Source organism: Ixodes scapularis, unplaced genomic scaffold (genome assembly GCF_016920785.2).
Source record: "Ixodes scapularis isolate PalLabHiFi unplaced genomic scaffold, ASM1692078v2 PGA_scaffold2__306_contigs__length_199485367, whole genome shotgun sequence".
NCBI lineage: Eukaryota > Metazoa > Arthropoda > Arachnida > Ixodida > Ixodidae > Ixodes > Ixodes scapularis.
This window is the reverse complement of record NW_024609857.1, coordinates 55,468,063-55,480,433: the sequence shown is the minus strand read 5'-3', so window position 1 is coordinate 55,480,433 and position 12,371 is coordinate 55,468,063.

Here is a 12,371-nt window from a genome sequence, read left to right as displayed (position 1 = left end):
AGAAAAGGCACGAGAGGGCGCGAGCGTCGCTGTCATTGTGGCGTCTCTACTCGTGGCCGCCGAAGATTCCACGCACCGTTAAGCCGGAGAGCGACCTGCAGCGGAATTCAGGCGCCTGCCACGTCCACCACCGGTGCTGCGACGCCGCCAGGATCGCCACCAGCGACAGCATGAGACTTCTATGACGTCACGAGACAAAAAGTATCAAAAGACAGTTTTTGTGTTTTTCTTTTTTTAACGCGGTAAAAACATTAGTTGGACACGTTTACATAGGCGCCGTACCGTAACTGCGGTGTGCTACAGCAAGGTAACTAAAGGCTCGGCCTACGAAACGCTATAAACTCAATTTCATAAAACAGTTTTTTTTTGTTTTTGTTTTTTTGTCACAGATATGAAGAAAATGCGTGCTGGCCAAACGTCCTTCCTTTCCGCAACTTCGATGAGAGGGTCGAAGAACGAATCGCGGAGAAATAAGCGATACCCCGTGTTTGTTAGGATGCCAGTGCCGACAAAGTGAGGGAGAGGAGAAAACGGTTAGGGGGTAAACTCTGACTAGCTCTGGCTGGACGGATTAGGGGGTAAACGTAAAGCTATAGCTGCCTTTGTCTGTACTGGACTCGCCGAACGAATTCGAATGCGGACCGCCGGCGTTTTACCTTGCTTCGGTCGCTGGGGCTTGAACGGGAACTATAATAATAATAATTGCCTTTATTTCCATCAAAGATTAGGGAGACCGAGGAAAAAAGCTGCTACAGAGCAACTTGACGTGTCCTCGACCCCCTACAGACAGTGATTGAGCAAAAAGTTTTTGTTAGTGTACATAAGGAGCAAATTGAGTCACAAACTCGTTACGCTCTTGAGGGAACGACAGACAAATCGGTGTTTCGCCCTTTTTTTTTCGTCGATTTATTTGCAATTTTTTTGAATGAATTTAGTAGGGCATTTGGGTGTTTTTCCTATCGATTATTTCAGGCTTTAACTTCAAGGGGTCGGGGAAGTGTCCGAAAGACGGTCGAAAACAAAGAACTGGAACAAGTGTGGTCCGTGGCGACTCATCGCGTATACAGTTCGATGTGGATTTCTTCACGCGCGCCCGCTCTCTTCATCTACGGATTACCCAGCGCGATATTTCGTTAAAACAGGCATACGGAACGCTAATGCAACGACACGTTCCAATTTAAGAAACGCAACGGGGACGCGTTCCTTGGGGTTACTGGAACTCGTAACGGGAACCATAGTTCCAAGACCGAGAAGGAATTATCGCAATGAGCTTTCGTTTCTTCCTCCAAGGAACGCGTACTAATAGTTACTGACCTGATTTGTCATGGCTTTTGCTATTCACACACCTTGCTACGTAATTCGTTCTTGTGAATTTTATTTTGAATCGAATAATACGATAAAAAAAATGCGACAACACAGTGGCGCCTAGCAGGCGCATTTCGAGCAGACATCCTGTGTTGCCACCGACGTACGTTTTTTTTGTTTGTTTTGTTTTTAATGTAAACTTATTTGTGCACGGCTCGATACGAAAACATTCGAAGGTACAATTACCGCTAATATTATTTTTATTTTTAAATTCAAGATCTGTAATATTAGAACACAAATCCCCTCCATGTACGGGCCAAAAAAAAAAAAAAAAAAAAAAGACAATCACCTCGATTGCGTCTACTATTCGATTCGCCACCGTGTGAAGAGCAATGCGATTACAAAGGGGAGTTAAAAAAAAAATTTTCGCGTTGGTTTTCATCGATCAGTTGCTCGCTGTGGTGAATGTGAGCCGCTGTGGTTTAATTTAATTTAATTTCGTATAATTTATTTAGCTGGGGAGAGTCGGGAGTTCGCAGAAAGGCCGAAGGACACCCACCGGTTGGCCCCCAAACACCCAGTTTAAATTACTGGACGCGGTACCACGTTCAGGAAGGGTGATCATGGGTTGATAAATAACATACGAGATGCAATTTCAGAGCCGCCGAACACAGAAACGCCTCAGAGAGGTCATGTTTCCTCCGCGCAGATAAACGAAAAAATGTGTCGGTCGGTATGTTGCCGTCGTTGCCGTTTACAACTGCGTGGCACACGATTAAACCCGATTTCCGGGTAACTCCTGCGGGTCGAATGACGTGAGAACACGTAAAGAGCAACAGCGGAGGACGCCGGTAAAGTTTTTTACCAGTCAAAACATAAGAGTTCACTACTGCGAAATGGCACTGCAAGATGGCGCCACCGGCCCTTGCGCGACTCGACCTGAACCGACACTCGCAACAGTGCAGTTCCCGAAGTGGCCGCCGCGGGAGAAATGGCGGCGTTGCGATCGCCTGTAGCTCGGTTCTCGAGAACGGATCGGAGTTACCTTTTCAAATCAGCTAGGCTCTATGGCAGTTTCCCGACTGAGTTGTTCTAGTAACCTTGTTTGCTGCCACCGCGGAGCGGCCCGCTCCCCTTTAGTTGTCGCACACTCCCAATATCTACAACCAGTGACAGCTTAAAAGACTCGAGACATTACGAATAACCCAATTTATTTATTGGTTTTTGCCCTTGTGTTTTGTTTTTCACTGCTTGCTGACGCAATGTGTTTGGGGTGAGTTGGCCTCGTCAGGCGGAATGTATCGGCCTTTTGCCCCGTTCTCCAAAGACCTTGTGTCAAAATAAAGAGCAAAGAGTCTGTGTCGCAGTTCTATAAGTTGCAAGGGACCGTGAGATTGCGCACGCGTCTGATATTCGGAAGAGCGGACAGCCGCCGACTCGGACTCTCCCGTCTCGAGAGGCAGGTGCGTCGACGGTCTCCAAGGGTCAGCCTCACGCCACCACGGCGGCCGATCGGGGCGCCTCGACTGGCTTCCGAAATAGCGCGGTCGACGACTGTCCTTCGAACGCGCGCGCCGAGAAGGGCGGCCGGCCGGAGCCAGGTTTAGCCGAGCCAAGCTCACGCCAGGAGCCGCCCCACGCGGTCCGGGAACGCGTAAAGATCGAGGATTACCAACCCATCGCGATGAAGTCGTACTAAGAAAGATCGCGGGTTCGATTTTCGCGTACAATACTGGCTTCCTGATACAAGTCAAATCCATTGTCAACACCTAAAGTCAACATAAAAAAAAAGAATGGAACTCATATAGGTTTTTGTGACAATCTAGGCAGTCCGGTGCCGCCTTTTTACGAACGTGTTAAGCCAAGGTCACACTGCTAATGCGCCATACGAAATACAGTCTGCATAGAGATTCGAACGCGAGTTACCGCGAGATCCGCGAGCTTCGAATGCCTCATGGCAATGAGTTCGGGGAGAAAACTTGGGCACGCGGCGTTCGAACCACGGACCTTGCGGTGATTCGCGTTTGCAGGCTGCCTTTTGTATGGTCTATACGAGCAGTGGGACCCCGGCTTCAGGCAGTTTTCGTAGACCGCTTTTCCCGTCGCACTATGCTTCCCGGCAATGAGGACGCCGCTAACGCGCATGCGCGCCGCGCGGCCGAAGCACGACCGAAGGCACGGAGCGCGTGCTTGATGCCGGAAAGTTTTAAAGACACGCCCTGTCGTTCTTACCATGTCAGCGACCATACATAGCGTTCTCTGCAGAGTTTTTGGACGTCGCAACTGGTTGCGGAGAGTTTTGTAGGACGCCAAAAACTATTTACGAAAACAATTTTTTTTTTTTTTTTTTTGTAGCCGGTTAGTGATGTCAAGTTTGGAAAGAATGGGTTTTTGAAATGCTTTTGTAGCAGCGTTTGTTCGTCTGGAAAGAATGGGTTACAGGAGAAACTAGTTTGCGGGGATATTCAACCGAAACAAGGATTTGCGACGACCGAATGATCGTCGAAATATCGCGCGTGTTTGTGTTATCTCAACTGCTTTCTTTTGGGGGCGACGAGATGATTTGGATGGGAATTAAACATCGAAATAAAAAAAACGGTGCCTTTATTATCGTCACCAGGGATTATATATAAATATTTGAAGTGTCTAATACGAGAAAGGATGGACAACAGACTCTTCGAGGTGTGGCCAACACGCTTGCATTCGAAGCTCTCGTCTCCCCCTTGAACACCGACAAAAACCCCGCGTCGTAACCAGATGAGATTGCATTCTTGCGGACGAGCGTCGGCGCGTATTATCACGCTCCAAGTTGAATTCCAAGAAGTGCCTGACACTCGCTGGTCCGTGAACCTGTAAACAGAGGGCGGCCTGTCTAAACATCGGTCTAAGTTACGTACAAAAAAAAAAAAAAAAGACAAAAAAGGCGAGGGTTTGGGTTCTAGAATGCGCTCACGTGACAAAGAGAAGACACGAGCAAGCGAAAAGGAAAGCATCGTACATGTTGTGTTTCTAAGAATGTCAGCGCCAAACCGTGTGAGCTGTATACATGAGAAAAAAGGGGAGGCGGTAGATACTTAGGATAATATCTCGAAACTACAAAGAAATGATAAAATCCTAATGTGGTCTGCGTTGTTCGTAATTTGGCGTAACGAACTGTGGCTGAAAGAAAAATAAAAATATAATTACATCGCGCTTATTTTGACGAAACGAACATCCCGATCCCATATTAAGATCGGTTATATTAGAACCAAAATGAAAGATGTTGATGTAGGGTATGAAAATTCTTTAGTCAGCGATAACTTAACAAACGCAGGCCTTGGTTGATTATGTCTTTGCTTAAGTCGGACAGCATTAAACATAACAAACAAAAAAAAGTTCAATTTGTAAGTTATATTTTTAATGCATGCACCATTCTTCCGCAAGTCCCGTAACGTCGCGGTTCTGGCGATAAAGTACAAAAAAACAAAATGGCGGAGCCCCAGGCCCAAGTCGTGTCTATTGGGCAGCTGAAAAGAGTCGAGGTGCACCGTACACAGGCCGTCGAGGTTCTTCTCGCGGCGAGGGGCTCCGTGTTGTGACTTGGTCTCCCGTGGCAACGGCGATGGTCGGCGACGGCGGCGGCGGTGCCTGTGTTCCCGGCCGAGCCCCCGAGTCTTTGTTCTGCGTCCCCTAGTCAGAACCCGGACACTGCCACGGGTCGCCGTATACTCTAAGGTTTATTTTTAAGAGACGCCCGCAGCGCCAAGGTTTTCATACGTGGTTGGAGGCATTCATTACTGGAGGGCGACGCACATTTACAGCCTTTAGAAAATAAATACAATTTCGTGAGGTTCACGAATGTTTTTAAAATATTTTTTTTCTTTGCTTCGAGCGTAAATTGGGCATTGACGCTCATATTACAAGCGTGGCGCGAATGCGGTTTTCGAGCACACGGCACCAGAGATGGCAGTTAAGTGATTAATGTAATAGGAATTCCAGTAATTAGGTAACTTTTCGCCGGCCATGCGTAATGTGCTCATTCTTTACTTTCGCGTGTGAGTAATTTTATGATGTAGCTAGTTATCTTAGGGTGGTAATTTTGATTCAAATCACTCAATCACGTCTTGGTTTCGGGCGTATATTTGGGAAGAAAGTTAGAGAGCAAATGAGCTGGAGACTGTTGAACCTAATTGACAAAAAATCTGGCTTTAGGGAAAACCCAGGGAAATCTTGAGGACCACACAACACGAAAGTCTCGAAAACAGCTGATATTGATCGGTTTTTATTTTTGTTCGCGAAGGCGCTCGAAGCATATAAACAATATTTCTGGCAATAAATATCGGCTGTTTTTGAGACTTTTGTGCTGTGACGTCCCTTGTTTTCCACTAGTCACATATTTCAGTTTATTTGGCATTTATGTGTGCCTACAAAAAAAAAAAAAGCTAATCACGAATTATCTTTTCAATATCTCAAATGAGTAGAAAAATAAAAATGAGAAATGACGACAGATATAACATTATAAAAGATTAATTAAGGGACATATTTTAAAGAATAAAAAGAACTTAGATCGCATGAAACACGCAATAGCCGAAGTACGAACACTCAAGCACAGAATACTATTGCATCAATTTGATTACAGAGCTATTTTTTTTTCGCTGCGGAATTTCATTAATTTGCTTCGAAAGCCTTAATGTAAATCCCACAAAATAATTTGTTTCAAGAAACTCTATCATGTGTCTGAATGTTTTTTTTTTAATATATTGCATGAGCCTGTACTTGTCCAATTGATTTGTGTTCAATGTGTTATACAAAGGAAGGAATTTTTCAAGTTTCTCTGACAAATGGACTGTGTCGGTTCATAACAATTTGTGCAGAATAACTGCAAGATAACGTTTAGTCTATAAAAAAGTAGTGAACATGGAATTAATAGAGGTTGTCTTCAAGAACACTGTTATTTTTAGTGCGTAAATGAGGAAACAGGATTACAAAACCTTCATTACACACAGCTACATCATCATTTTTATAGTGTGAACCACCATTGAAGGAATACTTTTAAATTTATTACCTCAAACAACTGACTGGCGATATGTACTGATTTTGGTGGCAATTGCATGTGGGTTGATACTAACTACGTTATTAATTTAAAGTGTATTAGAACTAGTGTGCCGCGGGTAAAGGTAAATTTCCAAAACATTTGAGGCTTACTTTCATGAAATGTTGCACTGTATACGCTGAAAAAGAAGTATTTCGCTTGATTATACATTTACATTTACATTACACATCATTTACAAGTATACATTTCTCGTTAATGTGTTTACAGTATCATCGACCCGTATTACACGCTCTTGTTATCCATGGAATGAAAAAATAGTTTTACTTTGTATTGAGTGAGACAAATCACTAAATAAAAAGTTAATTTTTTTTTTTTTTAAATGCAGTCAAAAACATTAGCAGCTTTGGAGATACGAGACAGCACTATTAATATTAGATAATTTATCACCACAGCTGAAATTGAGAAACGATTAATGAACAGAGCGTGTTACAAAAACCAAACAGAATATCGGAAGAAAAAAAAAAACAACTGCCTTACCATTCAATATTCACGGACGGTAAACGATTAGAATTGCCGTCAGCGTATTTATTAAAATTAAGTGCGAACCAGACTGATTTAATGTCGAAGGCGACCCGCGAAGCATACGTAGCAATAGACCATTTTCAAAAGTCCGTACCAGGAACCCGTCCGCCATTGCTCGATCACGTGCTCTGAACACGTATTCGACCGCGAGGGCTGCGTCAGCGCTCGGCGCGAGTTCGGCTCGGCTCGTATTGGATACGATTGTGACGTCAGCGTTTGGCGAGAACTCGGATTCAATCACGCGCTTCGTGTCCAAGCAACGGCGACCACCAATGTTGCCCGATGGACTTCTCGTAAACGGTGTATTGAGATAGGTCTTGCACTGCAAGAGAAATGCTATTGATTGAAGACCGGTGGCTTCGCTGGGTTTCCATAGGAGTTGAGCCTATTTCTTTTCTTACTTTTTTCTCGTATAAGTTCGCTCTTTACAAATTCTATAGAAAAAATGCACCACCTGTGGGCAACGCTGCGCCAAATCGTAGCGTGATAGGAGAAGAAATCGATTTTTGCGGTTGATTTAAAGAGCTTGGCCGCTATTTGGAATACCCGGTAGAGACCTCTTTTCGCATGACACCTCATACCGGCGAGCCTCCGACGCACCCTCGTCCCGGTAGATTTTTTGCACTACCCGCGCTAATACAGGGTATGCAACCACCAAGGGCGAAAAAGGCTTTAGAACGGACGTCTTGCGTGAGATCGTTCCCATTGTTTATTTTCATCTTGTTACGACCTTCCAAGATCTCCGGTATTCCGGCTATATCACTGCGTCGTCGTCAGGAGCGGAAATCATTTTAATAAGCGTCAAGAACAATCGCGGGAAATGTGCGATGAGCGCGAGAAGCTGATGCAGCGGGAGTGCCGCTGCAATGTTATCGAGCTTCACATACTTCCACCGAGGATTCTATAGTTATCGGGTTGGTCGATTGCAGGCGTCAATCGGTCGGACTCGATCGTCAAGTTAGTACGCTACCAGCGCCACTGGAGTTCACGCATAGCGCGAAGTCACGAGACAAGCTACGATCTATTGATTGGTTCGTGTAGCTTGTAGCGTCCATCGCGGTACATCGTAATGTGAAACAGTGTATATCTGACCATGCCTGCCGAGAGGCTAAATAACTATTCTTTGTGTGTATGCGCGCGTGCTTTTTCTTTTCTTGATGCTAAGCAATATTCCTCAAGGAAGGAGAAAACAAACGTAAACATAAAAAAAAAAAAAAAATTTGACGGCTGCCGGCCCGGCCCGTTTGTTCCGCGATGGAGACATCTGGAGGCGCCAAGAGGCGAAGCCGCAACGAGCGCGACACTGTGGCGCCGGTCGCCGGGACGACAGTCGCCAAAGGGGACAGCGTAACCTTTTTTTTTTTTGTGTTTAGATTTCTTATCAGACATAGTTGGTGTCGTACATGGGTAAATTACTTCCAAATTATAATTTGATTACAATTACAATTCCTTTGTTCCAAAAGTAGTTTACCTACAATTTCTACTACCTGAAAAGTAATTAGTTACAATCACAAATTACTTAAAAAAGTAATGCAATTACTGTACAATCACTTATTTCTGAAAGCGACCCGACTTGTGCCATATAACTTTAAACGAGTTGTATAAAATGCAAAGTATTTGTTCATACCTTGCCCGAATGTTTGAGGAGGCTTAAACATCGCGGCATAAATGTCACGTATTCTACTCTCCTTTTATGAATTTTGTTAAATATGTGATAGAACTTGACAGTTTGTGGCAATGAAGTCTTACTTTCGTATATTTTCAATGAATGATAATAAATTAGTTCATATACTCGAAGACGCCAGATCGCTAAAGAAAAAACTGGGTTGACAAACTTTTGTTAGCCAGGCGAATAAAAATGTGACAATTAGTCATATATAAATATTTTACTAGTGTTAATATAAAACTTAAAATCCACACGCGCTAATACGGCCACATTCACATACAAACATCATTATTTACATTGAGTTGAAATTATAACGGCTTAGAGATATATAAGAACTGAATCGGGGCTCCGGAATCATTGGTGACGATATTAACAGGTGCGAGGTCAGTCTCCAAAACGCTTATGGAAATAATATCCGAAGTAAAACCAAGAAGAAATAAGCCTGACAATGATACAAAAATATGCTACAGCACTAAAAAAAACACGTAAAAAACCGTAAAAAAAGTTCATAGGCAATTAAAATTCTCAACCTAAGCTGAAAGCTGAAGCTCAGTTTTTTTATATTTTGGTATGTTTACGCTATTGTTTTCTGCTCGCGCCGCAGACGGCGCTACACGGCGCCGTTGAGGTAGTCTTCAAAGTGGATCGTTTCTCAGCCCTCAGTGTAAGCAACAAAACAATATTGAAAGACGTTTTACAAATCTCTGTAATGCGGAATTAGAGCGCAGCTTTTGAGAGGGAGGAGGGGGGTAAGAAGGAAAGAGTATGCCCCTTTTCGTCCTCCGTACCCTCCTCTCCTCCTCCTTCCCTCCTGCTCTCTTACTCCCGTCCTCCTCTTCTCCTGCTTCTCCCCGCTAAATTTAGCTGGAAAATTGACGCCACGTGACCTCAATACAAATTCAGTTTCCCCGCAAAGTTTAGCGGGGAAAATGACATCACATGATGCCGTGTCACGTTACCCATGAACAAATACAGTTTCTCCGCTAGATTTAGCGGGAAAATTAACATCACTTGACCTCAACACCAATTCAACTTCCTGCTAAATTTGCGAGGGCGGTTACGCCGACGGCGACGGCGACGCCAACGCCAACGGCGACGCTGCGAAACGTGGAAACGGGCGCCTAGGAGCTGCGCTCTAAACCGAACAACGCGACGTTATTTTTGTTGTGCGTGTGTGTGCGCACGTGTCTATGTGTACGAGTGTGTCACCGAGCGCTAGGCCGCTTGTGCGATCCCCGAGGCTTTCAGAGAGGTTCCGCCGGCGCCGCAAAGTCCTGCAAAAGTAATTGTGATTGTGCCTGCAATTTTGGAATTATGGACGCTAGAAAGAAATTAAATTACAATTCCTTTTAGTCGAAGGTAATTAACTACAACTGCTAATTACCAAAAAGTAATCATAATTCAATTACTGTAATTGAATTAATACCTATGGTTTGTGTGCCGGAAAAGTAACAGGTATAAGGTCTCTGATAAACTCTCTAATTGCTTGGCCTGCTTCTTTTTCTTCTTTTTTTTTTTTGATAGGAGTTGTGGTAGAACATGATAAATTATATGCGACCCCGGTTCGTTAGTCCGCGTCGACGCTGCCAGGTGATACCCACGTGCAAAGGCTTCCAGTGGAATATTACATGAAATCTTAGGCGCGAAAGGTATTTCAGGTAATGCCATATGTCGAACAAAGTCACGTCATGAGATCTTGGCATAGGAAGTGGCCGCAGGGCAATTCCGAAGTCAGCAATGGTACGCAGCCTTCAGAGATGATGAGACTTGCCGCATTCGTTTGACTTGTGCTCAGACTTTTCTAATGAATGCGGTCGTTGCAATATCTTGGCTTTTTTATAAGCTTCCATAATTCAGGGCTGGGCAGAGATACTCCAAAAAGTATTCGGGAATACAAATACTGAGACACATGTGTTTTAAGGCTCAAATATAGATATTGAGATACATTTGTCTTTTACGCAACGGGATGTCCCTGAGATACTTCAGCAGAAATGGCGATAAAGTATTCCAGGATACAGATACTTATATAAATACATTTTTTCCCGAATGGTGCTACGTGGGGAGGGTGCAGTTTTTGGCGAATGCGAATGGTAATATATGGTTGTTCTCCTTTTTTGTGCCAATTTACACACTACCCCCTGACCTCAAACTCTGTATTTATCAATAATGCCGCTAAAAAAAAAAAAAAACAAGAAAAAAAAAAACACGTTACCCCTTCGTTGAACCACATGGTTAAAGAACGGTAAAGACTGCGTGTCATGCTTGAGAAAAGGCGTCTGTCCGAAATGAGCCCTGTTTTGCCGTGAGGGCGCATCTCAAATTGTCGTCTTATGTGCTTCTGAGTAACCCATGGTGTGGGGAGATTGGAAAACAGGGTCGTACTTTTTCTCCACTCAACTCCTTTACATCATTCGCTCTGATAAATTGGGAACAGTGGAGGGCTTTGCGAGTGTAGCTGATTTTGTTATTCTTGCAAGTAACCTTCTCTAAGGAGGAGGAGGAGGAAAAACTTTATTCAATAAGGAAAAAAAAATTGAGCGCCGTGAGTGGAATCCTTAGTCCAGGACTCCAATGGACCTCGCTGCCGTCCTAGCCCTCTCGATCAGCTGTAGCTGTCGGTCCGGGTCAGAGCTGCACAGCTCTTCCTCCCACTGCTCGATGGTTGGATGGGGTATTGCTGTGATATCCTTATTGCGTTGACAGGCCCAGATCATGTGGTAGAGTGTGGATGGTTCGTTACAATGGGGACAGTTTGGTTTGTGTAAGTTTGGGAAAATGGCGTGTAGTCTTGTAGGGTGGGGAAAGGTGTTAGTCTGTAATTGCCTGAGCATTGTTTCTTGTTCTTTCGTAGTTGATTTGTGGCTCGGCGGGTAGGTAAGCCGGGAAAGTTTATAGTGTTGTGTGATGTCTCTGAATGTTACCAGTGGTTGGCTGACCCACTTCTGGTCCTCTTGTGGAGCCCGGCCGGCTAGTTCTCGGGCGCTCGCATGAGCAGCGAGGTTTCCACGGAGGGTCGAGTGCGCAGGTGTCCAAACGATAGTCACGGTTCTTGTGGGGGGTGCTTGAAGTAGAATTTTCAAGGCGGTTCTAGAGATTCTTCCGTTCGCGTAGGTTCTGCAGGCAGATTGTGAATCTGTGATAATTGTTGTGGCTGGGGTTTGGGCGACAGCGAGAGCGATGGCCACCTCTTCCGCATGTAGCGTAGTAGCCTGTCTAAGTGTGAGGCTTGTGAGGATCTTCGACGAGTTAGTGACCACCGCTGTCATAGCGGGTCCCTGAGCATAGTCGGCCGCGTCAGTGTAGACTGTTTCGTCATTTTGGCCGTATATTTTCTCCAGCCATCGAACTCTGGCTGTTCTCCGTCCCTCATGATGTTCTGGGTGCATGTTGCGAGGGATTGGGGCTACTTCCATGTTACTTCTAATTTCCTTGGGGATATCTTCTGTGGAGGTTTCGGGTTGCCGGGGCGGGTACCCAAGGTGATGTAGGAGTTTGCGACCGGTTTGGGTGATTGCAAGCCTTTGTTGTTGGGACGTGAGATGGGCTTCTATGAGTTCGTCCAAGGTGTTGTGTAGTCCCAGGGCTAGCAGCTTCTCGTTGGATGTGTTGGGCGGTAGGCCTAATGCTTGTTTGTATGATTTCCTGATTAGCACGTCTAATTTCTTGTGTTCGCATGACTTGAGCGTCGCGTACGGTGTGGCATAAGTTATCCTGGAAATGACAAAGGCTTGCACGAGGCGTAAAGTATCTTGTTCTTTCATTCCGTGCTTCTTGTTGGTGATGCGC